Genomic DNA, 10,290 nt, shown 5'->3' with positions numbered 1-10,290 from the left:
GTTTTTAATATGCTTTAAGACAAACCATGTGTAAATTCATAAGTCGACAGCATTGCTGAGTATTTTCTCCTTAAAACTGCAGTGAACCAAAGACAGTCTCAAAAACACGCTTTGAAATCGCTGGTGTTTCTGACGTCACAAACTACCTTGTAACCAATCAGATCAACGTGTGATCGTCAACAAGTGGATCTCTGAGCTGAGTGAGTGGAGGTGGGGCTCATTTGCATATTCATAGAACCGCGCATACTAAATGAGGCAAGGGTGTCGAGTTACATTCAAGTTATTTTAAGGCATGACAAAAAAAACATTTCACAGGAAAAAAAAATGTTTAAATGTCATTTTGGAGATCAAAGATGAGTTATAAGGGAAAAAAATGATTGAGAACAGGTGGACTTTGATTAAATTTGGCCTTTCATTAAACACATCACAATAGTGGCATTAACTTGAAATGAATAATGTTTATTACTTGTACATTGAAGTTTGATCAGCTTGCATTTCTTCCCGCTAATATGAGCATTGATATTACATAATAGCAATGTAGAGCTTTCTTAGTTTGTCTAATTGGTTGAACAAACTGAAAGGGTTATATAGAATTATCTCTATACACCAAAGCAAGCTGTTATACATGCGCTAAAAATCTCACAGAAGAAAACACTAATGGTGATGAAACAGTTTACAATAAATCAAATAAAATCTGTCTAATCTTTTCATGTTGTTAAATTTTTGTGTTGCAATATATTGTGACACCCTTAATAATGATTGTAGTCTAATCTGAACTTAAACTTACATCTTTCCTTCAAAAAAAAAAAAAAAAAAAAAGCATTTTTCTAAAAGTATTTATTTGATGAATATTCCTGTCTGACTGAGGACAGTCCTGATGTCCCGAGGGAGAGTGTTTAGCTGAGTAAAGACACATGCACATATAGAGAGAGAAATGCTCATGGACAAAGAGAAGAGCTCCAGTGTTCAGACTGCAGTCTAGACATTCTCTCTCTCTCTCTCTCTCTCTCTCTCTCTCTCTCTCTCTCTCTCTCTCTCTCTCTCCCTCTCTCCCTCCCTCCTGCAGAGCTGAAGAAAGAGAGGAGGGATTTCTCACTTCCTAAACGTGTAAAGGTCTTGCCACGTCGTGTCAGATCCACTGTGCGTGGAGGAAACTCTGATCACTCATGCTCACAGGAACAGCAGGAGAAACCACACTCACACAAACACACACACTCACACACACAGAGAGAGACTCACACGCGCACACACACATTGTAGGCGTTAATGCGATAATCCTGTATTTAGTATTTTAAATCTGTATTTAAAAATATAATTTTCTATTCACTTCAGCCTATTGCTGTGCTTTACTGTAGACTAATTGTTTACTGATTTAATTTATTTTAATACATTTATTTAATTGAATCAATGTTTTATTTATTTAGTTAGTTAGTTAGTTTAATCTTATTTTTTATTATTTAGTTGTTTTTACACTGTTTTTCTAGACATTTCCTTGGACCCCTTGCAGCTCCATAAATATGCCATTATTCTTGCTTGTGTTTAATGTCCCATACTATATGCACACCTCATATGAGACCATTTTATTGCAGCATTTTGGAGATATGTCACATTATTACAATTCTCAGATCATTTATGGCTAGTGTTACAATCTTGAAAACAGCTTTCAAAAAAAAAAAAAAAAAATGTTTTTGTGAGAATCTCATTGAAGGAATCTCCCTTCAATCTCATGTTTACTATTCAAACTTATATTAATTTTAATTACATTTGATCACTTTAATAATAGTTCATCTATAATCATTCATCTTTTTATAAAAACAATTCATTCTATAGCATTTCCTGATTTCAATGACTCTGTAAAGATGTTTGTGAGTGTCTGTATGTGTGTAAAGAAAAAGGCTGTTCCCATTCATTCGGTCACTCTCCACGTCACGGCGTGACCGGCGAATAGGAATCTCGCTAGAGAGGCCAATCTACTTTTAGTGTAACTAAACGAGCCAATGAACATGTGATAATTGCATCAGCTGCTCCGCCTCGCAGCGCGAGTGTATAATGAGCTTCAGGTGCAACGCATCTCTGTTCTCAAAGGCTGTTCTCACAGCTGGTAACGGTGCGCTGTTGAGAGTCTCACTGGCGTGTCCCCGAACCTTCAGCCCATGGTCGGATCCCTCGTTCCTGTGGGCAGGAGTTCCCCTAGAACAAGTGTCCAGGCATGCTGTGGTGTTCACGGATGGCTCTGCCACCAGCTGGGGAGCCACACACAACAGGCAGGCAGTGTCTGGGGTTTGACGGGTCCCCACCTGCATTGGCACATCAGCTGCCTTGAGTTGATAGCAGTGCGTTGTTCTCAGAGCCTGAAGAAGCCGCTACAGGGCAGGGACGTACTGGTCCATACGGACAACACTGCGACCTCCAGGGTGGTCTACGCTCCCATCGCATGTCACAACTCACCCGCCATCTCCTCATCTGGAGTCAGAAGCATCTGAGGTCGCTTCGGGCCGTTCATGTCCCCGGCTGGCTCAACTGTGTGGCCGACATGTTGTGCTCCCGGTAGAGTCCAGCTGATCTGGAGACGTTTCGGAGTCGCTCAGGTAGACCTGTTTGCCTCTCCAGAGACCTCCCACTGCCAGCTGTTTGACTCCCTGACCGAGGGGACCCTCGGCACGGACGCACTGGCACACAGCTGGCCCCGGGGTGAGCCTTCCTCCAGTGAGCCTTCTCGCACAGACCCTGTGCAAAGTCAGGGAGGACGAGGAGCAGGTCTTGCTAGTTGCCCCATATTGGCCCAACCGGACCTGGTTTCCAGAACTCATGCTCCTCGTGACAGCCCCTCCCTGGCCTATTCCTCTGAGGAAGGACCTTCTCACTCAGAGACGGGGCACCCTATGGCACCCGCGTCCGGATCTCTGGAAACTCCATGTCTGGTCCCTGGATGGGATGTGGAGGTTCTAGGTGACTTACCCCCAGAGGTACTTAACACCATCGCTTTGGCTTCGGTTCGGGCACCGTCTACGAGACGTGCGTACGCCTTGAAGTGGAACCTGTTCTCCGAGTGGGGTTCCTCTCGCCGAGAGAGTTCCTCACCCCCGAAGATGTTCGATCAGTAGAGTCCTTATTAAACCTGACATTTTGACATAATTTTTCTAAAATGGTTTAATGCATTTTTTATTTTTTTTTGCAAATGCAAAGTTTTCACCATTTACCCCAGTGTGCAGTGGCATTTCTCCCTTTAAAAAAAAAAAGTTTGATCTCTCTGAAGTGACATTACAAAAAAAAAAAAAATTGAGCACAAGGTTGAAAAAGTATTAGGCTTCTTCTACTCTTTGTCAGTAGATCATAATGTTTATGCTTTATATTGAAAGCTCAATATTTCAACTGTTAGTGGAAAAGCAAATAAATAAATTTTTACAATGTTATTTATACAGAAATATTGACTGCGAATACTAATCATATTTGATATATAAAGCTATTAGTGGGCATTTTTTTTCATAAACATTGTTAATTTTTATATTACTTAGCTGTTTTAGTATTAGGGTTATTAGCAATACATTTGTATTGATACTTGCAAGGGTTTTACCACTTATTTAGGATTAGATGTAATAATCAAGGATAATAAAAAATGTGAAGCCCATTGATGATAAATCTGGTGTCCCTCTGATGGCGAATGCGTGTGGTTTCTAGTCTGTTGTCGGAGTGTGTGGTGACAGGACTGGATCTGTTTCCCACAGTCTCTGTGTGGCTGCTGGTGGCCTCCATACCCCTGACCTTTGACCTCTGCACAGGTGGCTGCCACACCGTTTAAAACCAGTTATCTGACCCTGCTCACACTGAGGTCCTGACCTTTGACCCAACAGGCACCTGCTTTGGGTCTACAGTGAAGAAGTAGACTACTGCATGTCAGATAAATGGCAAATGTAATATTGTAAGTGCGTATAGTAGTTTGAGTGAGCTAAACTCACAGCCTCTCATATTTGTGCCGGAGGAAGTGATGAGACGTTCAGCACAGGCACAGTTACACCCTCATCCACTCCCAGAATCCTCTCTGCTCATGCATGTGCACTTCAGTACATTCAGTCTGCCTTGTAAAAAGCCAAGTAAAAAATATATATTTCTCTTTGTTTTGGGGTTGAAGATCAGTTTAAGAATGTCCAATAAGCGCCTTACATAAAACCACATTATTTACATTCATATTATTGTGCTTTTGTGCCATTATAAAAAAAAAATTCCAGACAAATAAATAAATCATTTTCAGTGTAAGAAAAAAAAGATCTTCAAAATATGTATAAAACACCTGTAAAAAATCAATACAGAAAATTCCTTCCCTTCCTTTTTTTTTTACATAGACTGAAAATATTGAACTTGATGAGATATAAGTGTAAACATAATGAAAGACTTAGTAACTCTTTGAATAAAACATTGCAATGAAGGTTGAAATATCACTATAATGGGGTTGAAATAGATATTTTGCATTTTATTTATCTTTTAAAAATAAAAAGTAATCCAGACTGGCTGATATTCTGTTGCTGATAAAAAAAAATCTGTTCAATAAAATTATTGTTTTATGTTTACTGTTTCTTTGCATCACACACACTAAACACGTAAATTCAATTAATCAAATACTGTTATTGTAAATTCAGAAAGAGTCTTCTGCTTAAGACTGCAACTGTCAGTTATTCAAATGATTTATTGCAGGATATATTCATGAATTTAATTCCTCTGCTCAGCAAGTGTGGTGTGTTTGTGAATTCAGACAGACCACTGCGAGTAATAAAGGACACAAGATGACATATGTGGTTGGATTTAAAACTTTCAAAAAGCAGCAGGCTAAAATGAGGATGATCAGGTGTGACAGGACTCATGAGGTGCCGCTTTGGTTCCAGAGCTTTCCACAGTAGTAACATGCATTCTCACTGACTCTGGAGCAAATCAGAAACAGAGCTAACCTTTGACCTGATGTGTGTGTGTGTGTGTGTGTGTGTGTGTGTGTGTGTGTGTGTGTGTGTGTGTGTGTGTGTGTGTGTGTGTGTGTGTGTGTGTGTGTGTGTTCATGTTTTTCTATCCCAGTGGGGACTTCAACCTGAATGCACACAGACTCATGGGGACTCGTGTCACAGTGGGGACCTAAACTGAGGTCCCCATGGGTAAACAAGCTTATAAATCATACAGAATGAGTTTTTTTGTAAATGTAAAAATGCAGAAAGTTGTCTGTGATGGGTAGGGTTAGGGGCAGGGTTAGTGTAAGGAGACAGAATATACAGTTTGTACAGTATAAAAACCATTAAGTCTATGGAGAGTCCCCACAAAGATAGTGAACCAGACATGTGTGTGTGTGTGTGTGTGTGTGTGTGTGTGTGTGTGTGTGTAGCACATTGACACTACAAAAGACAACTAGCACATGTTTAAATGAAATAATGTTTACTTGTCAATTCTTGTCAATCAGCGCTCTCTAGTGTTAATGAAGTGTTTCTCCATCTGTGGTGTTGTCCTATTCTCATGTGTTTTTGTTTGTAATCTCTATTAATTCATGTGATTATAATAATAATCATCTTATTTAATTTATATAAAAAATAATATAATTGAATTTATAATAATTTATTATTATTACTATCATTATAAAATGTATATAATAATTATTATTACATTTATAAAATAATATTATTACTATAATTTATTACATTCATAATAATATCAATTTTACATAGAACAAAGAGATTATTATTTATTTATATTTATTTATTATTGCCATCATTATTATTGAATTTATATAATATTAATTAAAAATTTAATTAAATTTTAAATGGGGGGGGGGGGGGGGGGGTGTAAATAGACACAGGTGAGTGTTAAGGTTTTAACAGTGAGACATGAAATGAAGGGTGAAGTCTGTAGGGCAGAGGTAACTGTTAGTGACTGATCTGGATTGATCTTAAGGATGATGGTGAAGGGGCCAACATATCTGGGATTCAACTTCTTGCAGGGCAGGCGCAATTTGATGTCACGGGTAGAGAGCAAACCTTCTGTCCCGGTTGGAATGTGGGTGTTTCAGCTCTCTGGGCATCCAGATGGTGATGAGCAGCGTCCTAGACCCTCTTACTCACTCAGGACCAACGATCGATTTTTCGTAAGAAATTCTCCGGCTCCGGTTCCGCCAAACGATTCTGGTTCCGGTTCCGGTTCCCATTCAATAAAAAAATATTAAAACATCTAATGAAAAAATAGTAGTAAGGGGAAAATGCACAATCCTTTTTGTGTTTATTTCTTATACTTGTCAAATGAGTTTAACAGACTGGTAATGTCAACAAATTCAACATATTATTTAGCAATTTTTGCAAAAATAATTACTTTAAGGAAAATAAACATTTCTGCATTCTCTATGATAATTTGGGACCTCTCCAATAGCTTATTATATCTCCAGGAGTGGAGAATACCCTCTCAGAAAGGGTAGAATATGCTTGAACACACATGTAAGATCCAGACAGGTGAAACATAATATTTTTAAAATCGGTTAAAATGATTGATTCATAAAGACTTCACTTTTTTCATTACTGGATGAATGAATCAGCGCTCTAGCAGTTAATAAACAGAACAGCATGCATCTTGCGTCACGCGGAAGAACATTGTAGCCGGAGCTGCTTCTCTCTGTTTATGTGTATGACGCGGGTCACGCAGGCACTGGGCTAACGTTACTCCGCAGCGGTGCCGAACCGACCGGTGTAATGTAGTCCCAGTCTAAACGCTTATTACAGGCTTAACATGGTGATTCAGGATAAGACTAAAACATGGTTTGAAAAAAGGCATTCATGATGTACTCCCTCATTATATACATTTGGTAAATTCTGAACATAAAAAAGTTACAGACTGTAGCTTTAAAAGTCTTCTTATGAATGTTTTGAAGTATCAGATGTAATCGATACACTCGTTATTTGAAGCAACTTTCAAAAGGTGATTTACTCTATTATGGTTGCTACCGTACACTGAAAAAAATTTGGAGTAGGATTTACTTGAAAAAAGCTAGGCAACTTTTTTCACTCAGAAAATGCTAGTAAATTTACAAAGATTTGCCAAGTAAAAACCTAAACATATTCATCAGTAGCTTTAATTAGAAATCTTTATGTTAAATTTACTTGGAATATGGACTAAGTAAACTTTACTTAACCTAGTTAAGTGAAAGAAACACAGAAAATAAGTAATTTTAACTTGGCTAGTAAAAGGTTGATTAATATCGATTTAGTTGAAATTTCCTTTGCATTACATTTCACTCATACAATAATATTGAATTATACCAGTATATAGTATGTGCTTTACTTAGATTAAGTAATTTATACTACAGCATGTCAGATGTTAAGCATCATGTGAATGCAAAGACCTCAATACTTGGTAGACAATACACAATGACGGTAACATTTGATGGATCGTTTTTGTGTTTGAATGTGTCATTTTGAGCAGAAAATTTACTCGAAATGTCACAAAATGGCAAGTTACTAATCCTGACAACAAAAGCAATGATAAAACAGTGTAAATACAGCTGGAAACCAGTGAAAAATTAACCTCATTAATTATTCAAGGTCCAGTGCATGATGGGAACCCCAGTATCAGAAAAGCGGAGTAATTTTTACTTAATTTTATTGAGTTGATATTTACGCTTTCATTTCTACTCGCTTGAATTAAGTACTGATATGGAATTTACTTCGTTTTTTTTTATTCTTGCCTGAACTAGCTTTTTCATGTAAATTACATTGTTTTTTTTTTAGTAGTATTTACTTCACCAAAAAATCATTTTTTACAGTGTAGACATTAGTGACACAGCACTGCTCCTACCTCCAGGGTGGATGCATCGACTTTGACAACAAAGGGCTTGTTGGGGTCTGGATGAACCAGGAGCGGTGCGCTGGTAAAGGCTTCCTTGAGGCTCTGGAAAGCTTGGGTGGTGGCAGGTGTCCAGGACAGAGACTTGGGCTTGTTCTTCAGGAGGTTGGTCTGTGTGACAGGACCAGCTTGATTCCATATTGTTTGGGCCCATTACAGTGCAAGCCCCGTCAGCAGGGATATGATGAAGGCAATCTTTGCTCACTCGGTGGTGAAGCGGTGTGACTGCATCTCCAGGGCCAGCAAACATAGCAGGAGAAATACATTGCAATCCTCAGATGAGCCAGAGTGAGCGCTGGGTTGGCCATGGGACTGGCGACTACTGGAGGTGATTGATGATACAGAAGAGGTGCTTGTGAGTGTTTGCTTGAGTGCATCCACGATCTCCTGGAATGGATCCTAGTTGCTCATATTGAAACTGTGTTGGTCTGATCTTCTTTTACAGAAAAAAAAAAAAAAAAAAAATAATCGATAGTTGTTTCTTTATTGAACACAGATGAACAAATAAGCAATGTAGGTGAGTATTGTCAACAGATATAGCAGTTTGTAGATGGATAATGGAATGATAATGACAGTCTCTCCTTTTGCAGATGTAATTGAGATTGTGAATGGACAGAATGAAGGAGCAAACACCTCAACGGCTTAATCAGGTGAGTAACAACAGCACAGAAGACACTGGAAACACTTGGGAACAGGAAAAAGATGGAGACTCGTTACATGGAGAGAACAGGTAAGTAGTCCGTAGCAATGACGAGACCAGAGAAAGTGGCTGTGTGAGTTGTGATGAGAGGGAGATGAACAGTGAACAGTGTTCACATTTACAAAGAAAGCCCGGTGGCGTTACCATGCTTCAGGGATTTCTGATGGTAATACTATGATATTTCCATATGTACCATGATGATACTGAATTACTGGAAACTTGCAGATGTGAGCAGCAAATTATTGCTCTAAATGACCACAACAAATGAAGAAAGAGTGATTCAACTAACATGTCATGACACATGATCAGCGCTGACTGTCATGTTTTGTGAGCTTGTCATGCTGTCCGGCAGATCCTTCCTAATGAAGAAGCCTGTGCGGTTCAAGTCCGCTGGTTTCCACTTCAGAGCTCAGGAACACACTGCAGGAGATCTTCACCTGACCCGTCTGTGATCTGCTGTGTGCCGAGGAGAATGAGGCCTGCTGTCAGCTGTCAGCACCCACAGGAAAACAAGCCCGCTGGACTAGTGTGTGTGTGTCTGAACAGCCTTTAGTGCTCAGATGCTCAGGGATCAGACTGAACACATATCAAGAGCTGGTGTTATTCACACACAGCGGACGGAGAGTCTGCCCTGCTATTTGAAAGCTGTACTCATTTCTTTTAGAGATGTTTTGTGAGGAAAGAGGAATGATGGATCTTCATGTATGTGTAGTATACATATATATATATATATATATATATATATATATATATATATATATATATATATATATATATATACAGTGAGGAAAATAAGTATTTGAACACCCTGCTATTTTGCAAGTTCTCCCACTTAGAAATCATGGAGGGGTCTGAAATTGTCATCGTAGGTGCATGTCCACTGTGAGAGACATAATCTAAAAAAAAAAAATCCAGAAATCACAATGTATGATTTTTTAACTATTTATTTGTATGATACTTAATATTTGGTACAGTAGCCTTTGTTTGTAATTACAGAGGTCAAACGTTTCCTGTAGTTTTTCACCAGGTTTGCACACACTGCAGGAGGGATTTTGGCCCACTCCTCCACACAGATCTTCTCTAGATCAGTCAGGTTTCTGGGCTGTCACTGAGAAACACGGAGTTTGAGCTCCCTCCAAAGATTCTCTATTGGGTTTAGGTCTGGAGACTGGCTAGGCCACGCCAGAACCTTGATATGCTTCTTACAGAGCCACTCCTTGGTTATTCTGGCTGTGTGCTTCGGGTCATTGTCATGTTGGAAGACCCAGCCTCGACCCATCTTCAATGCTCTAACTGAGGGAAGGAGGTTGTTCCCCAAAATCTCGCAATACATGGCCCCGGTCATCCTCTCCTTAATACAGTGCAGTCGCCCTGTCCCATGTGCAGAAAAACACCCCCAAAGCATGATGCTACCACCCCCATGCTTCACAGTAGGGATGGTGTTCTTGGGATGGTACTCATCATTCTTCTTCCTCCAAACACGTTTAGTGGAATTATGACCAAAAAGTTCTATTTTGGTCTCATCTGACCACATGACTTTCTCCCATGACTCCTCTGGATCATCCAAATGGTCATTGGCAAACTTAAGACGGGCCTTGACATGTGCTGGTTTAAGCAGGGGAACCTTCCGTGCCATGCATGATTTCAAACCATGACGTCTTAGTGTATTACCAACAGTAACCTTGGAAACGGTGGTCCCAGCTCTTTTCAGGTCATTGACCAGCTCCTCC

Source organism: Abramis brama (genome assembly GCF_963993115.1).
Source record: "Abramis brama genome assembly, chromosome: 8".
Taxonomy (NCBI): domain Eukaryota; kingdom Metazoa; phylum Chordata; class Actinopteri; order Cypriniformes; family Leuciscidae; genus Abramis; species Abramis brama.
This window is presented reverse-complemented; position numbering follows the sequence as displayed.